The following is a 14,246-nucleotide window of genomic DNA, read 5'->3' as shown; positions in this document are numbered from 1 at the left end:
ATATAAGTTACTGGGGGAAAATAGTACGTTGTAATCCTTAATACTCTGGACAACATCTGTAACCAGAATATACTAAACTGATACATTAAATATGCTCTAGTAATCAGTAAAGGAAATATTGGCAAGGGTAACCACAGTACTGCTTGCTGTGTTGTGACAGCGAAGCAGAAAGGCCTGGTCAGAAAAAAATCCCTTATTCTGACTGAGGTTAGATCACATCCATATCATGTGTTCATAAAATGTCGCCTCACACGGGCAACCCACCAGTCAGGGGGCAGGTAAAAGGCGCCGCTGCAGCAGAGAGTAGCAAAATAAACTGGGTCTCCTGTTCTTCAACAAGGACTCCCTGCTTGGTTACAAGGCCTCCTGCACTAGCCCTCTACTATCTGTCTTACCTGTCAACCGTCTACTTGACACTAGCCTTCCTGCCAAAGGCAGTTAGAAGGGACATCCTGTTCTCCACTAGTAACTTTCGTTTGCACTCATTACAGTTGGAGCGCTGCTGCCTTGACACAGGTGGACAGAGATCCAGGACGTTGATGCTGATTCTAAGCATGGTGCACGCCTGCATAAGTGAGGTGCTCATGATTCAGAAATCCGAAAAAAGAGCAAGGCACCTGTTCGGGCACATGCACACATCAAGAGATCCAAAACTACCAATCATTTCATCACTGAATTAGAAACTTAGGTCGAGATATCTCCTGGCCACCCTTCTGCATCAGGGAACACAGAGTGAAGTGTCTCAGCTACCACGGGGTTTCAAGGCAACAGCGGTAATCCATAGTAGGTCACAAAATGCAGTGATAATTATGTCCATTACTGTGATGTTTTACACTGGGCTAGAGACATCTCATGGACACATCTCACGAGTAAATCATACTGAGAATCTGAATGATACGTCTCGCCCAGCATGGGGACTAAAGGCACCAAAAGAGGATTCTCCATCAGTCGATGGCGAGTGATAGATTTGTTTAACAACATCGCACCTTAACCTGGGCGATGGCTTCTCTCTTGTCTAAGGGGATACAGAGTGTCAACCTCGTCGTCTTGTCCTTAGCGAGGGTGCAAAACGATGACCACTACTGCAAAGTGAAGCACAGGGTAAAGTTGCCAGTACACCACATACAGTCTTACCAAAGGGATGTTTCACATCCACCAAGCTCTGGCGTAACTCTAGCTATGTGGGATAGTCTGGGGGGTTCCTCTCGGACAGATCTTTCACTATACTTATTCATATCTTACTTGGGTATGCAGATTTTCTTAGTAGAATTTAAAAAAGTGTAATCCCGTGTTTCCAGTCGACCTTGCCGCGTATTTTAATTATGATTCACAAATTATTGTGCAACCGGAATCAGTCATGAAGTAAATAATTCCTTGTACTGTATATGTTGCTTGTTTCATTGTTTACATTCGGGGATTAGCATGAAAGGGCATGGTTGTTGTTAATTCATCAATGACTCAGTTCTTACACTTATCAACCCGACAAAATCTTCCGCAGGTGTACCCACTATTGTTTAATAATATTCAGCTTAACCCTGCATCATCCTTGAACATGCTTGGGGTTTCATTCACTCGGGACCTGTCTTGGAAAGATCAAATTACGTCTCTTGTAAAATCTGCTTCTAAGAGATTGAGTGTGCTAAGCCGACTCCGTTCCCCTGCACAACTGTTGACTCTATACACGGGTTTTATCCGCCCCTGTGTGGAGTACAACTCTCATGTGTGGGGAGGCTCCCCACATACAGCTCTTCTCAATAGGGTGGAGTCAAAGGCTTTTCGTCTCATTAACTCTCCTCCTCTTACTGGCTCCCTTCAACCTCTGTTTCTTCGCCGCACTGTTGCATCTTTATCTCTTTTCTATCGCTACTTCAATGGTCACTGCTCCTCTGAACTTTCTGCTTGCATTCCTCCACTTCTAAGACGGGCGCGTTGCACCCGTCTAGCAGCAAACTCTCATCCCTTTTCTGTCCAACTCTCTAATGCAAGAGTTAACCGTTACTCCCAGTCGTTCATTTATGCAACAGGTCAACTCTGGAGCTGTCTCCCTCTGTCTGTATTTCCTACTAGCTATGATCTCCAGTCTTTCAAACGCAGTGTGTCCAGGCATCTCGAAATGGTCGGATCCTGAATTTGGCTTTCTCTTGTATTTTGTTTTTCTCTTGAGATGGAACGGTTAATGCAGGCTCGTGGCCTTTGGTTCTTTCTTCCTAGTATAAAAAAAAGAAGATGAGATACTGTGCTGCTTATTTGTCTGCGGGGTAAAATGTATTATTAAAGGATATGTCTTAAGTGATATAAGCGTAGTGTGCTTCTTCCATTACTTCCCTCTGTTTTTTCTTTCTCTCCTCTAACCTATCATCCTCATTTTACCTTCCCTCATCACCTCAATCTCTGCACTCCCTACCCATCACTCACTTTCCTTCCCCTTCCTTCCCTTCTCTCACGGTTTCCTCGTCTCGTCTTCATATCCCCTCGCTCTACTTCGCTCCCACCTCTCCCCCTCTTCACTTTTCCCCAAGCTACATTTCCGCGTCTCCCCCTCTTCAACTCTCTTCGTCCTGCTTCACTTTTCAGTTTCTCCCCTTCTTTTCCATGCCCTCACTACCTCTTTCCTCAAACTCATTCTACTCTAAAAGCTCCCTCCATCCTACCCATGCCTCCCCTCTTTCTCAGTGCCCCTCCATCCTCCCCTCTCGTTATTTGTCTCTCCTCACCTCCTCGTCAGCTGTTCCTCTCTTCCCTCATCTTACCCCCACCCATCCACCTACTTCCAAATCCGACAAGCACTTAACCAACCACATCCTCCTACTAGACACCCCTTGCCCCATCCCACTACCAGACACCCCCTACTCCATCGCCCTACCAGACACTCTTCATCCAATCCCTATCAGACATCCTCCACTCCCATCCCTACCAGACACCTCCAACCATCCCCTCTCAGACCCTCTCACCCCCTTCTTTACTAGACGTTCTCCCCTACCAGACACCCTCCCCTACCAGACATCCCCACCGTGCTCCCTACTACGCCCTCTACCCCACAAGACACCCTCACCCCATTTCCTCCTTTCCTCTATCTGCTCCCCCTGCCAATTCCCAACGCCACCCTCTCCCCCTCCTCCCCACTGCCTCCCCATTATGAGAGGGCGTATCCAGGTTCTACATAAACCAGGAGGGCGTGGCGGAAGGAGGGGGGGAGGAGGGGGAGTTGACATTTCCCCTCGCCTGGCCCTCAAAGCTGTCTCACTCCTGCCTGTCCCTGCCTACCCCCCCTGCTGGTCCCTGCATCACACCTGCCTGCTCCAGCCTCACCCCTGCCTGTCCCTACCTCATCCCTGCCTGTCCTTACCTCATCCCTGCTTGTCTCTGCCTCATCCCTGCCTCACCTGCTGCCTGTCCCTGTCTCATCCCTGCCTGTCCCTATCTCTCTCTCCTGCCAGTTCCTGCCTCTCCCCTGCTGTTCCTGCCTGTTCTTACCTCACCCTTGTCTGTTTCTACCTCACCCCCGCCTCACCTTGGCCAGTCCCTACCTCATTTCTATCCCTACCTCATCATCCTCCTGCCTCATCTCACCCTGTCTCAATCTTGCCTCACCATGTTTTGACTTTTCCTATGCCTGCCTAACCTTTTGTTTCCTGACTGTTCCTGCCTCAAATTATGCCTGACTTGACCTTTTCTCTATGATGACGTGCTACTTTAACATCTCGAATTCTTGACTTTCTTCTTTATCCAGGTATGAAGGAGCTTTTTTTTTTTTTAATAGGGGGTTTATATATATTCTTTCACTCTCTCTTTGACTACAGACTAATCTCCTCTAAGATAAACAAAATCGTCTTTAGGAGACAAAAATACGCCCGCCTGATCCATTTCCCTTTGCTCTCTTTTTTCTTCTTCCTAGTAATTTTTCATTTTATTCCCTCTTCTTTGTGTTCTCCCCATTCTCCTCTCTCTCTTTCTTCTTTAATTCTTTTATTCTATTCTCCCTCCATGTCCAGTTGCTCCTTTCTACGAATTATTCCTCATTCTTCTCCCTCCTCTTCCGTATCTGTGTTCCTCCCTACAGTGCTCCTTCCCACTTTCTTCCCCTTCCCTCCAACTCTCCTCTTCTTTCTTCCCTCCTTTTCCTTATCCTCCCCATATTCTCCCCTTCTCTCCTGGCCCCCCTCTCTCACCGACTCTCTCCGTATCCTTATTCTCCTTCCTACATTCATCTCTCCTCCCTGTCTCCCGTCTCTCCTCTTTCCTGTCTTTTCATCCTACAATTCTCTTTTCCATTCCTTAGCCCTCGCCTCTTTTTTTTTTTTTTCCCCTCCCTACCCTAATATTCCTGAGATTCCACTCCTCCTCTCATGCCCCCTGTCTCTCGCCTTCCCTCTTCCCTCCATATCCTGTTCCTCCTCCCAACATTCCTCCCCTCCCCTTCTCGGCCTCCCTTCCCATCCATCATCAACTCTCCATTACCGTCAACTTTCTGGCCATTCAACCGTCCTCTTATCAGTCGCTCCGTCTCCCATTCACCAACGCCATCTACATCTTCTTTTCACATTCGCCTTTTTCCTCCCCTCCCATTTCCATCTTCCGTGTGTGTGTCGGGGTCAAAGCTCTGGCTTGAGGTGCCGAGTAAAAGTTAGCAATGGAATGTGTGGAGAAAACACAAATGCATGATTAAAACACAAATCTATGCGCACTCCGAATATGCAATGCAACTTATGCAGTGAAACTTTATGTAGAAACCTAAGCACTGAAACTCTCTCATACAGAATTTATTTATTTTTTTGGGGGGGAAATTTAATAGATTAAAATTCATGCAGGGATATAATGAGATTAAACCTGACAGAATATATTATCGGTACGTGAAGCCAACGAAGAACTGAATGGTGAGTGATAGAGGTGTGACCCATTTTTGTTACTCTAATAATACCTCTCCGGGTTTTATGCACTGTACCTCCTTTTTCCTGTTTCTGGATGCTACCCAGTCCAAAAATTATAGTAGGAATAAGGATGAGGTGACGATGATGATGATGATGGCACAGTTTTTGCTGGTAGTATATGCAGAGACACTAACTCAACAAGGCTTGGGGGCGACATTTGTATGGTACAGCATGTAGGCTATATACTCGTGTGTGTGTGTGTGTGTGTGTGTGTGTGTGTGTGTGTGTGTGTGTGTGTGTGTGTGTGTGACAAAACAGATCGGTAAGTACTCCATGACTGGCCACAGAAGGACTGAACCTTATGACTGAAGGAAGGCAAACATACCTTAGATGGCTTGGCATCGTAGTGAAGAAGATCCAGTGTCTTATTTTCAGTCACCCAGCCACAGACTCGAACCCACACTCGCGATAGCAAATTCATGAGATGGGTGGTTTGCCGACGAAGCAATAGTGCACCCTGAGAAGTAGAAGTAGATAAGCAAGCACGTAGAGAGATAATGATAAAAGAAGATATCGCATCAGTGTATAAAAAGTGTGATAAAAATTAAAAGAGACGAATAAAGACAGTTGTCGACCCTGAGACACATCCTCATGGGATTCGTAGGTTTTCTAACACACCTTTCCCAGAGTTTTGTTTTGCGTACTGCACCTAAACAGTGTTCTGTGTGTTTTATATATTGTTACTGACATAGTGTGTATAAACATAATTCAAGAGAACAGCAACCTGCCGTATGCAGAAGTAAACTAATATGGAAGAGGTCTAGACTCTTTCCTAGGCTAACGAGAGTACAAGGGCCGGGTTTCAGTTCTAATTTCCTGTGCCTTCAGTGTTGACCCCTTTATTGTCCAAGCACGTGCGGCCCTTATGTTCACTCCCCGTCCCCCCGTGTGACCCCCATTGTGACCCCTGGCATGATCCCCGCCCCAGGTCACCGCGCCCTCTGCACCAACTGTGGCCAAATCACCGCCATTCACGAGGGCACAATAGCGCTAGATCGACATTGGGCCCCACCACGTGCCCGACCTGCCCTGCCCCGCCCTGCATGTCCCACCACTCTTTATGGGGCAAGGGGCGTGAGCTGTGCAGGGAAGTAGGGCAGGGGCAGAGCTGGGGTAGATTAATCTTTTCAATACGAGTACATCCTGTGTTCATTACTCATTATTTTCACCGACAACTCTGGGTTCATGAAACTGAACTGATGTGTGCACAATATTCTAGTTTTGAAATGAAGGAGAGAGAAAAAATCTAACCAACGCCGTTTATATTCTAATCTTGCTGCTAACAGACGATAATATTCCCCCCACCAGAGACTTATCGAATCTGAAAGGTAGACACAGCCTTCATAACTTTACCACTACAAATCCTTCCAAACTTGAATCAAATCGTTTGGAGGCGGGAAGAATAAAATAAAAATACGTAACATGAGTGGAGGCATCATGAGGGCCTCGAAGACTGGATTAAACTGATCTAAAATTACTTCATTGGGGTGAAAGAGTTTGGAGTGTATGGGAGGGTGGACTGAATCAAGGAGCGAGTAGTCGCGTGTACACTCGATTTAAAAAGTATCTGAAACATTTTGTCTGTACATTTTGAAACTGTGAAAGAAGCGCTGGAAAGTAATGGCACGTAACTTTTCACTAGTGTTTATGCTGTTTTTGTCAATAGCGCATAAAGAAGAATCCTTAAGTAACATACGAAATGCATTATCCATTCAGAAATATTTGCCTTACGAACACACACACACACACACACACACATACATCGCTCACTGTGAAACCATCGATCATCTGGCTGAAGATGCTTTTTGGGGCGAGTGAACGAATGGCTGCAGATTCACTCACTTTAAGCCATTTCGCCACTGAGGGTTAAATTTCCTCTTCCCAGAATGTTCGATCTTTTTTCATTTACTTCTGATCAAGCCTAACCTAACCAAGGCAGAAAGTTAACCTAACTTAACCTAGTCTCACTCAACCTAACCTATTTAATCTAAGGTAAACTCAATAGACTAACCTTAGCTAATCAGAACGGACTATCCCAATTTATTCTACCCAAACAGGCTAACCTTACCTAACCAATCCTACATCCTTATTTAGCCTAACCCAAGCTAACCTTATTTAAGCTAAGCCTAACAGACCAAACTACTGTACTCTAATCTAACCTGAATGGACTAACATAGCCTATTGCAACCTAACCTATCCTACCTAAGCCAAACTTAATACTATTTCACCTAACCTAACCCTGACTGGCTCACCTAACTTAATTTAACCTGAACGGGCTAAACTAAACCATCTTACCTAACGGACTAGTCTAATATAAACTAACCCCAAAAGACTAACCTGTTCTAACCTATGAGACGAACCCAGCCAAATTCAACTTAACAGATTATCCTATCCTAACCTAAGCCATATCCTGCTGAAAATAAAAAGTACCAAATAGATTACAGCTCTGAAACTCGTCCCAGGGCCCTCACCACGTGCCTGACCTGACCACCACTCTCTATCAGGCAGGGGCAGGGGAATAGGACTATGGGGACAGGGCAAGCTACGGGTAGACTGGAGTATGTGAGAGGATAGATTTAGTTAAGTTTGGCAGGGTAGGGTAGGGTAGGGTAGGGTAGGGTAGGGTAGGGTAGGATTGTGTAGGGTAGGGTAAGGTAGGCTTGAGTTGGGTAGGGTAAGGTACGACACGGGCACGGTATAGGTAGACAGAGTTAGTGAGAAGATGGACTATGATAAGGATGGATCCAGTAGCCAGCAGGGTATTGTAGAATGGGTGACCGTAAGGTAGGGTAGGGTAGGGTACAGTAACGTAATGCAGGGATGGGTACGGATAGATCAAGAGTACATGAGAGACTGGACTACGCTTTGTAAGGAAGGATAAAGCAAAGGCAGAGTAGGGTATTAATGAGTAGGCTAAATTATGTTAAATTAGTGTGTTAATGAAAGTAAGTAAAGTTAGACTAGAGCTAATGAAAACAGGTAAAACTAGACTACATTTGATCAGGTAGGTCTGTTTAAAGAATTGGTTACCGGACCGTAGAGTGGGTTGGTTAGAACTGTTGTGGTGTGGGTAAGTTAAGGTGGATTCAGCCGAGTTACATTAGATTAGATCAGTCATAGTAAGTATGTCTGCTATATTGCGATAAACTGAAATCGCATGAGATTGGAAAAAAATCAGCAAAGTTATTGGCTTGTTACGAGAGATTATGTTTGACAATAATACGGTAAACCAGATTCATCAACGTTACATTAGGCTTTTAAGTTAGATTAAATTGCATATAAAATATCTAATTTTGGTTAATCCCATTTCAGTACATTAACGATACTAAAAGTGTCTACTGAGGGCATAAGCTTCCTTCAAATGAATAGAAAACGTTTACCGAAGACTACATTTTTCTTTAATTTGTAATAGCGCACAACTGCCGAATGGACCAAAGCTGGGTTGGGTTATAAAAAGAGAGGAAATTTACCCCGTGCACGTCCGCTCGTTTGGTTAATAGTATAGAAGGTGTAGTGAGCCGAGTCACCTGAGCTAATCGTTAACCCAGTCTCTTGCTGGGCCGCCTCTGAGATCACCGGAATATTGAGGGTGCCGGCATTGTCTTCACGTAATATCCTGCTTAACAACCGCACTCATACCGCCCCGTCGTATTTCAGGCAACGTAAAGAACATGACGATTAAAAGGCTATCTCTGTCATCATTCCTGGTAGTTAGGTCGTTATGTTGCTTGCTAAACGACCTGGCGGCTTTATCGGGCAGTGCTGACTTGCTCCTCCTCAAAGAAAAGCAATTCTTGAGGCCGAATGTTGACTGCAATTTAAACAACAAAAGACTGCGGTGCATTAAAAGGCGTCCAACGAAAATTTTTCGTTATATATTTGGTCTCCCATTTCTCGTAACAAAGTCAGCCTCATATTACCCCTTGTTAGGTGTAGGATTATGAAGCTTGGCAATCATAGTCCGGATAATTTAATGCTACAAGCCAGGCCTCCGCTCTTAGTGAAATTGCATGATCGCTAAATCTCCTGGTAAATATTCTCCCACTTCTTATAACGCTGACACACTTCCCAGAAACATGTGACCGACAAAAAGAAACGTAGCACAGTGTTTCGTCCAAGGTTCAGAGCCTATCAGATCAGTAGAACCAACCCTGTGCCTCGTTTCATCTTGTCGATCACGTGTTTCAGATGAGTGTGTCCGCGCCTCTGGAGACCCAAATCGCTGCGTACACGGCAAATGACCTTCAACCCGAGTGGCACTTACTACATCTATAATTTTGGCTCCTTATGGGCTTGCAGTCTCTATAATCTTACCTCCTTATGGCCAAATCTGAGTGTAGCGTGGCTGAGAGATTATCCACGGGTGTTATGGCTGCACACCGCCTGTCCCATATACCAGCCACTTCATATACCGACACAATCCACGTTTTATGTCCCGCTGTGGGATATTCCTGGCTTGGATACTTTTACACACACGAGGGAATTCACTGATGACCTGTTTAGTATGATGTCTTTTTTATTTTATTCTAATTCCTGAATCCGATGGCGTCTTTTATTGGTGTGTTTTTGCAATTTTCAGACAATTTCTCTTAGCTCAGGAAAACCTTCTGGGCTGGATGGGTTACGTACAGCCTTAATTAACCTCTGCAATAATGTAGTCCTCTCCAAAGTTGACTACAATCGCCTGGAGGTGCCAAGAATAAAATGCAAAATTGCCTCATCGTACTGGAGTGAACGTATTCAGTGCGAGGACGTTTTTTAGGGTATAGTCCCGATGCTGGCTAGACAATCATTTCTACCTTAGGAGAGCAACCTAGTGTGGGGAAGGTGAATGAAAGCTATAACTGGCCCTTCCAGTTTGAAATGTATCTCGCAAGTTGATACTATCTTACAGAGACTACAGTTACAAATTACCATCGTACTGAAAAGGTTAAAATGTTTTAATAAATAATTTCGCAAGACATTCTTAAACGCTCGCGTATAGCTAGAGGGTTATGTTTGGCCCGGTTTGTCTACCTTTCCTTTTGTCTGTGTGCTAGTATGGTAATGAGCTCTATTACACGGAAATGCACCATGTTTGTCATACCGATTTAGGACCATCAGAGCAACAGTTAATTAATTTTTCTCAAAAAGATCATAGGCCACAGGTCAAGGGCAAGGTCAACTAAATCTTTTTTGACCTGATTGTGACCAAACTTGCTGAAAGGGCTGACGGAGACGAGAAGGTGAAGTGATTCAGTTTTCAGAACAATCGTTTTGAGGTAAAGGTTACAGGGTAAGGTTTAAGTTTCGGCCTTGTAACTCAGAAAGGTCTGAGTTGACTTTAACCAAACTTGGTGAATGGGTTTTGGGTTAGATAAGGATAAACCAGTTCGATTTTGTGTCTAATCAGTCAATGGTCAAAAGTAGAGGGCAGAGTCAAAGGTTTGGCTTTGAAGTCCTCCCACACTATCAGTGGGTGCCTGTTGCATCCGAGCACGATGTTCGTCAGTCTCGCAGCATGGGGACCAAACACGCTGTAAACAGTTGATCAGAAGCGGAAATGGTACTCCGGTTCACCAAGACTACACAATTACTTTTCAATAACTCTTCATTATTATCCTCCAAACATTCAGGTGCTCAATGATCACAAATTATGAACGGGCCCAGATCGGTTGCACGGTAAGGGTGTTGCACTTTGTGATTGCTTCTTCCTGTCTTAAGTTTAGGTTCCAATGACTACTCAAAGACTGACAGAGATCGTCTGGATCAACCAAAATGAAGCTGTAGAGTTGCAGTGACTAACAGGAATTAACAAAAATGTAATTGTACAGCTGAGGCAACTAATAAATGGGTAAACGTAGTTTTTTTTTTTTTTTAAATCTCGGAAGTTGCTGCATAAGAGGCGTTCTGCTTCTGCTTTCTTGCTCACCACTCGTTTTCCTCACAGATATTGACTTCTCTGACTTTTCTTTGCATTGAATTTTCTTTCATGTGTATATGAAAAAAAAATTCAATGCAAAGAAAAATCAGAGGAGCCAATATCCATAAGAAAAACGAAAGGCGAGCAAGAAAACAGAAACTGAACACCTCTTATGCAGCAACTTCGAATTAAAAAAAAAAAAAAAAAATCTCCTACGTTTACCCATTTATTGGTTGCCTCAGCCCTACCATTAAATTTTTGTTAGTTCCTGTTAGTCACAGCAACTCCACAGTTTCATTTTGGCTGATCCAGACGATCACTGTCAGTCTTCGATTAGTCATGGGAACTTAAACTATATATATATATATATATATATATATATATATACAGTGGTAGATGGGGACGCCCACCATCCACTCACTCGATGTAATGCTGCTCTCGGGTGTCTGCCCTTTCATCTCATCCATCCTTCTTTCCTTCCATCCTCTTCTGTCTTTACTTCATTCTCTCCTCGTCCTTCAGCCTACGGGTGACTTTACACTCCCTCTTCTGTCTTTCTTTCCTTCATTCTTTCCTCTTCCTTCTGCCTGTGGGTGACTCTACACTGAGTGAAATCCCAAAGGGTTTCCTGTATACCAGGAAACCATTTCCTAAGCTGGGTGTTAAACCATATAACCAAATTTTGGTGTCTGGTGGTTTATTGGGTAATTATTGTGCTCCAGTCGGATTGAGCAGGTGAAGGTTTATATCCAAAGGATGGTTGGGGTTGACTGCTCATGTAATGCCACTCAAGGATGAGTGAGGCTGGTCACTCTCATCTTAAATGTCGGGACCAACTGCCTAGCCTCGGGCTCCTACGCCCCTCATGGGGCAATGTAGGATTGGATGATGAATGAATGAATGAATGAATATATATATATATATATATATATATATATATATATATATATATATATATATATATATATATATATATATATACCTGTATATATATATATATACAGTACTTTGTGTGTGTGTGAGTGTGTGTGTGTGTATCTCTATGTCTGTCTATCTATGTATCTATCAATCTTCTCGTATCTGTAAAATTGGGATTAAAATTAGAAATATACTGACTGAGTTTGAATTTCCATATTATAATAATACGGTAATAATAACAACAACAACAACAACAACAACTAATAATAATAATAATAATAATAATAATAATAATAATAAATCTTAACTAATAAACTGTCGTAGTACCCAGCATCTACAGGTATCCTGCATCAGTTCCACCATTCACTACTGTGCAACAATCAGGACCACTACGCCTCGTCCTTGTCTGCAAGTAAAGTACGGCGTTGTGTGTGTAGGAAGGGTGTGTTCACATACTTCATGGTCGGAGAGAATGGTTACACCGGCACCATCCGCTTCACTACTCCTAAATCCTCAACACAGTACCAACAGCTGCCTTAATTAGCACCCTCTGACATTTAAACTGGCACGAATAGTTGCGTTTATGAGAAGCTTTAGTTTTTGTCTGTGCCGGAGTTTAGGGCATGATTTGCATGAATGAGCAATGCATTAACCGGCTCAAAGGAACTAAAGAAGATAGTACTGAAGTTTATTAATGTTCTGCCAACTGCGCTAAAGTAGTAATATACTGTATATACGGTATATACATATATATATATATATATATATATATATATATATATATATATATATATATATATATATACCTACGGTAACGTTCCTCAGCAGTCATGGAAAAAAAAAAAAAAAAAAAAAAAAGTGCTCAAGATCTCCCTGCACGCAAAACTCAGGAGATTGTTTTATTCAATTGCGGTTCCGCTAGAACGTGAACTTCATTTATAAAGTGAAATGCCTCTGGGAAAGTGGCTTCACCCTAAAGTGGAAAGGCACAAGATGGAGGAGTATGATAAAGGCTGCACACACACGCAAGAACAGCGAACGGGTTCACGAGTCTTTTCCACATTCGGACGCTGAAGGGGGTAGGGAACCTTCACATATAATGTTCAGTGTGGTAAAGAATACTCATCAGATGTCAGCTTTAAATGGGTTATGAATCCCTCACAACACGGTAATGATGATGAGACTCAGGGTTATTACTACACGTATGAACACTGGAGCGGATCAAGAGTCTTCACTACGAACGATGAAAGGGTAGGGAGACTTCATTATGAGAGCGACGAAGGGGTAGGAAATCTTCACTATGGGAGCGATGAAGGGGTCGGGCATACCACACATGAGCGATGAAGGGGGTTTAGCGTCTTCTCCACACGCGAGCATGGAAGGGGTCGGGAAGTGGGTCACGGGGCGGCCTGAATCCCGCTCTGGAGTCAATAATAGCGAGGATAGCGGGTTCCCAGGCCAGCGCAAACCAGACCAGCGGGAAATAAAGTGTGTAGTGAATGGCTCCGTGCCCTTGACGGTATCCAGGTTGACTTGCCCTTGCGTGGATGAGAGTTAGATATATATGCTGAGGTGAAAACAGAGCGATGTGGCCGAGCGTATGTGAGATACTGAGACGAATGGAGATGCAGGATATTGAGATTTGGTCCTGCTTGGAGCTGAGTTAGATATGTGCAGGGGGAACATGCACGTGAGATACAGTTCTAGGATGACTGGAAAATTATATAGACTGAGAGAGAGAGAGAGAGAGAGAGAGAGAGAGAGAGAGAGTAAAAACATGGAAATATTAAGCCTCCCTCGCCTAGCCTCGTGCGGTCTGACAGTTCAATTGGCAGGACGTCCACGCTTATAGGCGATATACATCCTGGCTTTAATAATACACCCGTGGAACCCCCCGTGCCTAAAAATTTTACCAGGGGAACTGGAAAAACTCGCGACCACCTTTATTAAAAATTTCTCTCGCCCTGGCTTTTTTTTTTTCTTTTCTCTCTTTCTCTGTGTCTCGTCTTCCTTTTTTTTTTTTTTTTTTTTTTAACTGTTTCTTATTTTTTCGCGTTCTAAGGTAGATTTTTCTTTTTCAATTGTGTATTTTATGTATTCTGTAACTTGCTTAATATGTCTCTCACTCTTAACCGAACGATCGCTTCTGAACTCGCCCTGATAATAACTTTGTCTATTATTTTTATTTATTTCTGTAAGTTCGCTCTACGATGTCAGTTTCTTTCTTTCTCTCTTTTTTTTTGTGTGACGGGACCAAAAATTTGAGGTGAAAATGTGGACTGGGAGTTAACACTTGGCGGGTCTTCATAAAGTTTGGGGAGATATTTGCCGGCCAGGGACGTGGGACTTCTTATATCCCCTCCCCTCCCCTCCCCTTCCTCTCCCCTCCCCTTCCCCTCCCCTCCCCTCCTCTCCCCCTGCTCCCCTTGCCCTCCCCCTTCAGTCCTCTCTCTTCCCTTCTCGTCTGCCTCGGGTGGGGGGACGCTGGGGGGAGAGAG

Source organism: Coenobita brevimanus, chromosome 66, assembly GCF_032717465.1.
Source record: "Coenobita brevimanus isolate Jiangsu-jjx chromosome 66, ASM3271746v2, whole genome shotgun sequence".
NCBI classification, from domain to species: Eukaryota; Metazoa; Arthropoda; class Malacostraca; order Decapoda; family Coenobitidae; genus Coenobita; species Coenobita brevimanus.
Note: the sequence above shows the minus strand (reverse complement) of the source record.